We start from the raw sequence: 13,155 nt of genomic DNA on the forward strand, positions 1-13,155 counted from the left end.
TTGACGAACTTTTTCCCGTATTTCCTCCATTTATATCCATCATCCATAACTTCAATCTCCGATTTCGTTTTAAATGCAACTCGATGCCTCTGTTCCACCTTTTCTCTATAAATTTTATAGAAAAACAAAAGGAAACCCCATTATTTCTTAAACAAGAGTAAAAGCTATAATGATAATCATTACTTTTTTTATGAATTTGAAGAAGAAAGTGAAAAAGGAAAGAGGAAATCATAGTAGGGAAGTGTTAGATCACTTGCATGATGCTATTTTTTGATATTGCGCCACTAATTTCATTAGCTCCTCCTAAAGCTTTCTCCGGCGATGCCATATTTTCCGATGACGAATCTTCCTTAAAACCTCTATCGTCGAGAACGAGATAATCCGCAATTCTAACTCGGTCATTGGATCGATGTTTTCGGGACAGAGGTTTGAACTCTCACCGGAGAAGTCCATTGATTTCTAAGGAAAGCTTGACTTCTGTCTTTGATAGTGCGTAGGAAGGGGAACTTGTTAGGCAAAGATTCGACCATTTTATACAATTTATTTATATATATATAATAATAAATAATAATTTTAAATATTCGAAAATAATATTAAAGAAATTATCTTTCTTCCTTCATGGGTAATTTCCTGGAGGGATTCGTCGAAGTTGCTTATGCTTCGACACGTGTCAGTGCAACTTGAATGACGTCATGGAGGTGACGTATGGGATAAACTTTAGTGCATTCGAATATGGGACCGCTTGGTAATGAAAATTTTGTTGTTTTTGATAGGCGGAAACATTGGCTAAAGGAGAGAAAGTAGTGTGTAGGATACTTGATCGCAAAATTTGATCTATATGACTTCCGTACCGGCGTGGAGCTTTCTGATTGGATATGATTCATCCTCATCATGAATTTAATTAATATGTTATTCATTAAAGTTGTTTTATATCATGTAACATATATACTTATTATAAAATCACTTAACAAGTTAGTGTTACATGTTAATTAGATGCTAATCATATGAAAAGAAATTAAAATAATGTTTTTATATGATAACTGATGAATTTATTGAATAGTCTTAATGATTAGAGGGAGTGTTATTCTTATTTGAAGTCTTAGGTTTAAGCAGCTGCTTCATGTGTTGTCATTGGTTAAGAAATATTATAAATAATGATCTTAGATTATTCTGCAAAAAATAATAACTAATAATGGATAATTATTCGAAAAAATATTCAAATATTAATTAGTTTCTAATTAGATCACCAAACTAACTTTTTTTCGATTTCATCACTAATATTACAAACTGTTCATCTATCATCGCAAAATTCTATTGGACCTAAAATTAGTCATGTGTAATATGTTTACTTATATTTTAACAATTTCAAGATTCATTCTATTAATATGAGGAGAATTGCTTCTTCATTGTGTATTAGTTCAAAACTTCACTTGTTTACATTAGTGAAGCATTGTTAGTAATGCAAAAAGAATTCTTAACATATTAGCTTTTAAAATTTAAATTAAACAGTTGAAAATATTGAAGGTTAAGATACTCTACTTGATTTGTTGGAGTTGAGGGATGGCCAAATATAATTTAAGGCTCACTAAAAAAAATATTCCACTTGATTTGTTTCACTTTTACTTTTTCCCTCGCCCCTACTGTTCCTTTTATTTGAAGTTCCAGGCAAGTCTTCTCATCAACACAGATACTGTATATCAAGATTCTTTTAAGAAACTAGTACTTCACTATATGAGTGGATTATAATAATATATATCAAGATTCTTTTAAGATTCTTTTTATATTATATTATATTTTATATAAATAAATATGATACTTATGAAGATTATTTAAAAATATAAGTTTGAAATACTAATTATATCAATTATATATTAAATGTATATTTTTTCTCAAAAGTTAGATAGTGTAACAATTAAACTATTTTTGTGGATTTTCATTCAAATATTATAATTTAATATTAAAGTTTAACTTGTGGAAAAAGAATATATATCATAATGATAATTTAATAAAATATACATTCAAATGATCTTATATTCCTCTAACTAAATATTGTTATCTTATATTCATGCTAAATAAAACAAACAAAATAATATGGGTAAAGTATAGTAATAGTCACTAAACTTTTCTGAAGCTTTCAATTAGGCCCCTAACTTTTAAAACTTACAATACAATCCCCCAACATTTAGTCTGTTTGCAATATGGTCCCCGACGTTACACTGCTGTTACAAGACGCTGACGTGGCAGTGAGATCACCGCTTGCAGCCATGAAAATTAGGATAAATTATATAAATAGCCATTGAACTTTTCAGGCACTTGCATTTAGGTCCCCCAACTTTTACAACTTGCAAAATAGTCCTCAATTTTCATTTTAAACCCTAAATTCCAAAATAATTTAATTACATTCTAAACCCCAAATTCTAAAATAATCAAAATAATATTGAGTTAACCAAGATTTCATGTTAACCAAGATTTATATATATTTTTTTTATTTTTTTTTGATGTTTTGATTGAGTTGTATTAAGTGAAAATTGATTGTTACTGTTCGATTGAGTTCATGTGCAATTGAATGGTGGGATATGCATGTGTAAATGACGTTTGCTGGTATTGGATATTGAGTTCTAATTTATTATTGTTTTTTTCAGAATGTGTTGCATGTTTATTGGGTACTGAGTTTGAATAAAATATTGTAAACATTGATGTTATTTAAATATTGGTTGTTGGGACTTAAATGTGAAACATTTTTTTCTTGAACTTAAATCTATAAATTTTCAGAATAGTAACAATCAATTTTCACATGAACTTGGCATCAGTTACACATGCATCTATTCAATTGCACATGAACTCAATCGAACAGTAACAATCAATTTTCATTGAATACAACTCAATTAAAACATAAAAAAAAGTATATAAATCTTGGTTAATATGAAATCTTGGTTAACTCAATACTATTTTGATTATTTTATAATTTGGGGTTTAGAATAAAATTGAGGATTGTTTTGCAAGTTTTAAAAGTTGGGGGACCTAAATGCAAGTGACTGAAAAGTTCAGTGACCATTTTTATAATTTACCCTAATTTTCATAGCTGCAAACGGTTATTTCAATGCCACGTCGGCGTCTTCTAACAACAGTGTAACGTTGGGGATCATATTGCAAACGGACTAAATGTTGAAATGCTGTATTGTAAGTTTTAAAAGTTAGGAGACCAAATGAAAGCTTCAAAAAAGTTCAGTGACCATTACTATACTTTACCCATAATTTTATTATAAAAAATAACGTTATATTTTATGAATCAGACGGACCTTATTATTCTCCTAAAAGTGCTTGAAAAATTATTTCTTCTATAATAACCACACACCAAATAATTGTGTAGATAAAAATCTAACAAATACAGGCTAAAATGTAAATGGTCAATCAATCATAATCTAAAATGTTAAGTCAGATGGGTCAAAATCGGGGTTTTTACATAACTGACATCGTTTGATTATAATTCTACTTTTCTGACACCGTTTGACCAATATTTCCAGAACTAGCACCCTTTCTGCTGAGTTGGCAAAGGCGCGTCCCCGGGGGCGCGCTTTACCCGTGTTTTTCGCTGAGTTGGATGCCACGTGTGAAAGGCGCGTCCCCGGGGACGCGCCTTTGCCAACTCAGCAGACACGTATTTTATATAATAAATAGTTTATTTTTATTATTATTAAAATTAATAATATATTATGTAAAATGTTTCGATTATAATGTAAGAATTATCAAGTTTCGAGTATTTTTTATTTTGATTATCGATCTATAATTTTATCAGTTAATTATTTAAATGTTATCAATCAATCTAGTCATCTCATATCAATATTAACGAAAATATTGATGCATAAGTTAATAAATTAGTATAATTACATATTTAATCTTCAAGACTGACATATTTTATAAAATTAGTCTTATTGAAAATTTAATTTAATAAATTTAATCCTCTAATCAGAACATGAAATGTGTCATCGTATACATAAATTTTTTAATAACTTTTAATTTGTTTAATTTAATATTTTCTCTACTTAGAAGGTGGAATTATTATTATATTTTAAAAAAATTATAACTAATAATATTAAATATATATTAAATAAATATAGTAAATATATTTATGTATTTAAAAGTTAAAAAAATTATTTAGGTGTACATACATTGACAAATTATATAAATGCAATAACATTAAATTATTAGAAATAAAAACATTCATTTAAAAACTTTAATTACATAAGAGTTAACGGTTATATGATGATAACAGAGCTGGACATTTTTTCTATTGTGCCCGATGTTTCTACAATGCCCACATCGTTTTTTGTTCTGTTGACTTCTCCCGAATATCCATATCACAATGTATTCTAGTAGATTTGGACGACCTGAGTCCCTCAATAGCATGGATCTGGTACAATTGTAAGCCAAGTTTGAATCTCATTTGGGTCTCTTTCGTTTCCTATGGGCGGAAACTCAAATTCATATACCTTGAAAACTGTGAAAGTTGGTATACGGGATCAACATAATTTTTGTAGTCCAAATGCGAATGTGAGCAAGCAGCAATGACATGAGAGCATGGATATTTGAGTGCTTGAAAGAAACCACAATCGCACCACCTCTTGCAGATTAACTCTGAAAGAGTTAGCTTCAATCCCTTGCAGCGGACGTGGCATTTCGGTTACACGAAACAATTCACGGGTGCGAGAAAAATTTGTAACTAACATCCCATTTGATGTAGCCACTTTTTTCTGTAAATCGGCTACTAGTCTTGGGTGGTAAATATGTCCGTTTTGCATCCAAGTAAGAGCTTGTCCACCGAGTTTTGCAAAGAGTTGACCCAAACGAAAATAAATCGTTTTGACCAACGCCGTGACTGGTAAATGACGCGCCCCCTTAAGGTTGAATTTATTGCTTCAGCCAAGTTTGTTGTCATATGACCATAGCGATACCCCCGTCATATGCATTTGTCCACATTTCTTTGTTGATGCCCATAATGTACTCGCACCCCTTCTTATTTTTGCCAAACAGCTCTTGTAGCATCGACTCAAACCTTTGAGGTAAGAGTTCGTAACCTAAGCCATTAGGAATATGTAATAGTTAATATGAAGTATAATAAGTAATAAGAAATTGATAGAAAAATTGGGAAAAAGTAACATACCCATCCGCACGACTAACTGACGTTCATCGTTCTTCTTGTATTTTCCGTAATAGTTTGCAGCAATATGACGGACACAATAACGATGTTGAACATGTGGAGGTCTATACATTGTACCCAAAGAGTCCATAGCTGCTTTTATCCCGGCTCCTCGGTCTGAAATAATGCATAGTCGTTCCCTAGTGACAACATGTAAACGTAAATTTTTAAGGAAAAAAGCCCAAGACTCAGTGTCTTCTCCTTGAACGAGGGCAAACGCAACAGGAAGAATATTGCGGTTTCCATCTTGGACCACAGCCAATAATAAAACTTGCTTGTATTTCCCATACAAGAAAGTACCATCAATTTGGACAATTGGTTTACAGTACTTGACTGCATTAATACACTGAGGGTAAGTCCAAAAGACTCGGTAAAATTGGCAGCGATCGCGAACCATTCGATCATTCACGTAATGATGTTGAGTTTCAAACTCAACAATTGTCCTGGGATTAAGTCTTTGCACAACATGAAACCAACTGGGCAGCTCGTTGTAAGAGGAATCCCATTCGCCATGAAGTTTGCAAATGGCATTCTGTTTTGCCAACCACGCTTTTTATATGAGACAGTGTACCCATATTGTGACTGTATAGCAGAAATCAACACTGCAACAGCTATATGAGAGCTTTGCTTCACAATGGGCATGATTGCTTGATAAATAATGTTGGAGTCCAAGTTGGGATGATACTGGTTTATACCTGTTGCACAACATGTATGAGGACCGTTGTATCTGGTTAGTTCCCATAAGTTGTTCTTCCTCTTCCTCTTTGATACACGGACCATCCATTGACATCCGTTGTGACGTTGGACGCAGTAGCAGACATATTTCTCCGTGTTAGATCGATCAACTCGGGACTGAACTGAGTTACGAATATTGTAACTCTTTATTGCCATCATTGCTTCCTCCTTCGATGCGAACTCCATTCCAATATGTAAATTACCGTCATTGACTGATGATTGAAGTCCATAGTTGCCAACATCAGGAAGATCTGGAAATTCAGCTCATACATTGCATCATAATCAGCCTCATACATATGTGCAGGAAGTTCGGCTGGTGTTGTATTTATCGGAACGTCATCCTCGTCATCATCAGAATGTACGTTAAACTGTGGTGAGTCAGGTTCAACGAATAATCCCGTTTCAGCACATCTGCACCTGGCTCCCGAAGAGGTTCTTCTGGTGGAGATGAGGGTTCCTCCGATAATCCAATGTTGAGGTCAAATAAGTTCCCGCTTGCGTGTCCTCCCCTTGAACTTGAGGCCATTGTATCATGTGGGATGTGAATAGACTGTCGTCTCGTTGGCATTTCCATATGTAAGTCGAAAACATTGGCAGATGAATGTCTGCCCCTTGAAGTAGAAGAGATGTTGCCATATGGATTATTGGTGAAGCCACGTGGGTTGAGATCATAAGCAGTTGCAGATGAATGCCTTCCTATTGAACTTGATGGCATGGTATATGGCGTTGGATCCGCCATTAATGATGTGAAATCATTACAGATAAGTTGTGTCGGGCTATCAACTTGATCAGTTTGATATGCAATGCCAAAGTGAGAGGAATATGAGAGACCACGAGTTACACGAACCTCAATAAAAGTGGCATACATTTCAATAAGAGATTGTGAACTCCCCATATGAGCATCAACCATCATAGAAACATCATCATCGTTTGAAAGCTGAAATGATGTATACGTGAGCGGAAAAGTTCAGTAGGAAATCTGTATTGAAGTGAAGATAGTCTTCTCTGGCCTGCTACACGAATCTTTAACGAAATTTTGTGATTAACTCCTCAATTGTGATGTTTCTCTTCAAGGTTAAGGGGATATAATGATCTGACTCAAAAACAACCCCCTCTTCAGCTTCCTTAATTTCTCCATCATACAAAACAACAGCAGAAAGACGACTCATTTTCAGAGAATTTGAGAATTTAGAGTTTGGGAATTTGAGAATTTGAAAGATTGTGAACTGAAGTTTGTTTTGAAAGTTTATAATACGTTGCATATAATAGTGTCTATAATCGATTCACTATTCACATGAAGGCGCGTTCCCGGGGACGCGCCTTCCATTATTTCGTCAGAGAATATGTTATCATTGCCCTATTATGTCACTCATGTCCCTCGGGGACACTAGATATATCAGTACCTATTATTTCACTATTCACATGAAGGCGCGTTCCCGGGGGGCGCCTTCCATTATTTCGTCAGAGAATATTATCATTGCCCTATTATGTCATTCATGTCCCTCGGGGACACTAGATATATCAGTACCTATTATTTCACTATTCACATGAAGGCGCGTTCCCGGGGGCGCGCCTTCCATTATTTCGTCAGAGAATATTATCATTGCCCTATTATGTCATTCATGTCCCTCGGGGACACTAGATATATCAGTACCTATTATTTCACTATTCACATGAAGGCGCGTTCCCGGGGGCGCGCCTTCCATTATTTCGTCAGAGAATATTATCATTGCCCTATTATGTCATTCATGTCCCTCGGGGACACTAGATATATCAGTACCTATTATTTCACTATTCACATGAAGGCGCGTTCCCGGGGGCGCCTTCCATTATTTCGTCAGAGAATATTATCATTGCCCTATTATGTCACTCATGTCCCTCGGGGACACTAGATATATCAGTACCTATTATTTCACTATTCACATGAAGGCGCGTTCCCGGGGACGCGCCTTCCATTATTTCGTCAGAGAATATGTTATCATTGCCCTATTATGTCACTCAAGTCCCTCGGGGAATAACTTAAATTTAACTTCTTTTGAAAGTTCAACAAGTTAAGAATAACTTAAATTAAAACGTTATGTGAAGTTTGAATAAATTAGATAAATGTTATGGATAAATTGAATAAATGTGAAGTGATAAGTTGATTGTGACATTGAAATTGTATGGAATGAGCATTGAAATGTGACATTGAATAAATTGCCAATTCACCCCCCTCTTGGTTGATTCCGTCGATCGATGAACTCAACATAAGTTGATTTTAATGTATACGTTTTAATATATATGTTAATGATAAAATCATATGTATGGATAAATTTAATTTCAATTTAAGTATTGTGAACTATAATTGGAATATAACTTTTAATTTCGAATACAATTGGAATATTAAGTTGAAATTTAATGTTAAATTTCGAATACTATAATTTATATTTAAATTTAATTTGAATAATATTATTTTTATTTTTATTTTAAATTTCGAATAATATAATTTGTATTTTAAAAACATTTATCAAACATTTAATGTTAAATGTGAATAAAAAATAACATTAAAAAATATGTATGTAACAACCATGAAACATTTAAATAACATAACCAAATTACATAAAATTCTGAAATTTAATTATTTAAATAACATTAAATATAACTGGATCACCGATGTCGTCTTCTCGAATGAGTTCCACATGGCGGTGGTTGCCTATTTCGTGGAGGATTTCTTCGTGGAACTTGTTCTTCAGTCTCCTCATCTTCACTATCATCATCAGCAGCATTTTCTTCATTTGGTGTAGATGACACTGAAGGGGCTGAAGGGTCTGTATAAAATAACGACCCTGGAGGAGTGCTAGTAACAATCCCACCGCTCCCGGGAACTGTGGAAACTGTGGAAACATTGGCATCGATGTATGTGATCCAGATGAAGATTGAGGTGTCTGCGGAGAAGCACCACCAGCCAAATAAGATGCATATGAAGCATATGCTGGATCATTAAACATAGTCGTATATGCACCTCCATATGGTATAAAACCCTGCGGGCTAGGCATGTAACCTGGCGGGCTAGGCATGTAACCTGGCGGGCTAGGAATGTAACCCTGCGGGCTCGGAATGTAAACATGCGGAGATGGCATATAAACTGGTGGGCTTGGCATATGAAGTGGAGGGCTGGGCATGTACCCCTGCGGCATCGACGAATAAGGATGTTGTGGTGGGACTGATGCAGAACCGGTAGCGCCTTCTCTCTGTCCACGCGTCGGGGGACGATGATATTGAGACGGTTGACGTCTTTCTCGGCGCCTAGGAATGTTAACCCCTCGTGCTTCCGCCGAAAGTAGAAACGGCTTCCCATTTTCATTAAACCAGTCCATATAGTTATCCGTAACCATATGACCAGTTTCAGCGTAATATTGTCGAGGGGCCAACAGTGTATATCAGTTCTCCCAAAGCGCAATCCAATCTCTGTGTCTCACCACCCAGTTAACATCTTTCTTTCCCCGTCTATCTATGTTATGCACGTCGTCTAAATTTCTAGGAGCTCCAGGAATATATTGCGTACAACCATACTGACGTAGCACGCGATCAACTGGATGCCACTCAATAATAGCATAACATATAAGAGGTATAACCGATATCCATACCTCTAATGACCCACTAAGGTGGGGTGGGATGCAAGCTTTCACTTCATCGCTCGCATAAGGTATCCACTGAAACTGAAATATAAATATACAATTCAAATAAATAAAATATTCTAATTATATCTAATATTTTAAATTAAAATATTAATAATTAAACAAATTTAAAAACATACCTCAGACCCAGCTTTCGTATCAATAGTAAACGAATTTCCTCTAACCCAGTAGGTATACTTTTATGGTCCTTTCTTTTCATCGACCACCTATGAAATATAATATAAACTAAATATCACCCTATTTAATTGAAAATATTTAAATCAAAATTTAGTTCGAAAATTACCTTAACAATAAGGGGAATACGTATGGTTCATTCACGATCGGGCATAAGAAAGGCATGCGGAACCACGCCCATGATTGTAGAAGCAGAAGACATCCACCGATAGCAGTTTTCTTATAATTCGTCGCCCGACACATTTCTCTAAAGAGAAATGCCAAAACTGTAGCACCCCAACTATATCTTCCAGCTTCATCAAAATCGATCAGATGCCGCAACCACATACAATGCACCTGGTTGCGAGATTTGTCGGACATCAATATTCCTCCAATTATTCGTAGAATATATGCCGAGCACATGCCTTTGCTTGATCCTCTGAAGCATTTTCATTTAAAACCTCAAAATTAGCTTTCAACCAAGATAAAGCTATTCTACCTCCATTAAACTCTGGCGGAGCAGCTCCAAGATAATCAATGCACATTGATTGCCAATCACCATCTGCCATACCACACATCATATTTCCGTCGACGGGAAGCCCCAGATGCATAGAGACATCCTCCAATGTAATTGTTGCCTCTCCACATGGAAGGTGAAAAGTGTGTGTCTCGGGCCTCCACCTCTCAATCAGTGCATAAATTAGGACAGGTTCGAGTTTGCAACCGCCTATAATTGTTGCAATATACCCGAACCCAGCAGAAGCCAAATATGGCAAAATACGTTCCGGTGTCGGTATACGTGGATTTTTAATAAAAGTTTCTAAAATACGATCAGCATCCTAAATAATATATATTATAAAAAGTAAAAATTAATATAAATTCATAATAACTTTAAAATAAAAAAAATTTAAATATTAACATTAATTATAAAAAATATTACCATATCGCTAAAATGTCTGGAGATATGATCAATATCCAATCGCAACAGCATTTCGTTTTCCATTATAACTGTAGACAAAACAATATAATTAGCAAAAAAATTAATAATTCTAAATAAATAATAATTATATAATATTATTTTAATAAAAAATAATATTTACATAAATAATTAATATAAAAAACAATAACTATTTAAAAAAATACTAACATAAAAATAAATTTCTTACCACTAATAACAAATTTAAAACTCAAATAGTTGGAGAATTTGAGTTATATAAGAGAGGAGAAGATGATTTTGGTGTGAAGAATGAGTGAGGGTTGAGGGGGTTTATATAGGGGAGGAGGAGGGGTAGTTAGGAAAAACGGATGGGGGCATTTATGACATTTAATGGAAGGCGCGTCCCCGGGGATGCGCCTTCCACACGTGTCTGCTGATATGGCAAAGGCGCGTCCCCAGGGACGCGCCTTTCACACGTGGCATCCAACTCAGCGAAAACACGGGTAAAACGCGTCCCCGGGGACGCGCCTTTGCCAACTCAGCAGAAAGGGTGCTAGTTTTGGAAATATTGGTCGAACGGTGTTAGAAAAATAAAATTAAAAACAAACGATGTAATTTAGCCGTCAAAATCATTAAGCCAGAAGGTGGTAGAATCTTTGAAAATTTGTCTATCAATTAGTGGATCCATAGTGCTGTCAACGGAAGCTGCCTACAGTGTGCCCGATTCCTATTGTATTCCATTCAAATACCAAAAAGTAATAAATAAAACCAATTTGGAATTAATTAGTATTTAGTACATTAATTTGATTGAAGAAAAATATTATCACGTTGAAGGCATTTCCTTGCATTTTCTCCCATGTCTTGTTGCTTTCATTATATAAAAAATAAAAAGAAAATGCAACATATATAAGTAAATAAATATTTTTTTATCAAATTCTACGAAATAAATAAATTTATGAAAAGTGGTCTATTTCATTCTCATGTCATATCAAGACTTGTAACCCATTGGACACCCATGCTCCCATTGACCTTAGAATGTAATTCTTGACTATAAATTGACGTGCTAAAGGTAGTGTCAAGTTGTAATGAAGCAATCAATTACATTTCCTTTATAGCTACCTTATATATATATATATATATATACTCAAATTTAAAATTTCTAAAAAAATCATATTTCTTTTATCATTAAATTTACTTGATAAGTTCGAAACAATATTATTACTTATGTAAATTTATAAAATTTTATAGCTTTCACTTTGAACACTACTTAAAGTGTCATTAATATCATATGTATAGTAAAGAATTCTAGTTTTATTTTGGGTTTTTTTTTTAACAATTGCTACGTAAGGGGAGGGAGAATTTTTATTCAAAGTATTGAACCTTCAATTTATGAATGAGGAAATATGCTAATTGGAAACTTTTAATCATTTGTTTTAGAGATTGTTGAGTATTTAAAGATTGTTTTGATTCAATGATTCTTGATACTATTTAATATTTTCAATCTCCATTTAATATAGTATATTTTATTTTTCTCTTATATTAATTTATGATTGTGCTTATTTCATAATCTATTGTTGACTTTAATTTTATAGGTAGTTTTCTTTAGACAAATTTTAAATCTAATCTTAATCTTACATTGTTTTTTATTATTAAGCTAAATGTGATTACAAAGTAGTATCTGTGCTAAGTACACTCAATCATTTGTCAATGAACGCTCAATCACTCTTGCAGTTGTTGGTTCTCGAACCCGTGACCCCTAGGAATAATAATTATTCCTTTAACCACTAAGATAAGTTGGTTCGTGTCATAATCTAATCTTACATTGAAGGGAGGGAAGAGAGGACTCTAGGGGGAAAAATGAGAATGTTTTTAATAAGTCTATAACTTATGACCTAAGAGAATACAAGAAAACAATGATAAATAACTTGACCAACCGACTAAATTTACTTGCTTTAATTCGTAGTAAGCTTTCCACGTGGACTCAATCCTCATAATACTTCCATTATAACTATTATTTGAAAATAACATTATGAGTTTACAGTTATCGTGAAAATAGGTACAGTGAGAAGTGACTAAAAGTAAGTTAAAAATATTAATAAAATATTCCTTATTTTTACTGTCAGATATTATTTTTTGAAAGGTAAAAAGAATCTCATTAAAGACTCTTAATTCGATGAAGTCAAAGTTTAATCGCGATAGGAAAAAGAAAAAAAGAGCACTCAAAATTGAAATTAAGAAATGCCAAAGGCAAGAACATCATACAGTATCTGATACAAATTAAACACCAAAAACCGACCCTAGCTTATCCCAGAAAACAGATACTTATAACAGAAGGGGAAAAGCATAAAAAAACAGCCACAACCTGCGGACCACACACTAACTCAAGAGCTGGTTCGATCTACTCCTTTTGGTATTACATGTTGGAGAAAGTAACTAATGGTGACAATGATGAATGA

This window comes from Hibiscus syriacus, unplaced genomic scaffold (genome assembly GCF_006381635.1).
Source record: "Hibiscus syriacus cultivar Baekdansim isolate YM2019G1 unplaced genomic scaffold, ASM638163v2 tig00110562_pilon, whole genome shotgun sequence".
In the NCBI taxonomy this organism is placed as follows: domain Eukaryota; kingdom Viridiplantae; phylum Streptophyta; class Magnoliopsida; order Malvales; family Malvaceae; genus Hibiscus; species Hibiscus syriacus.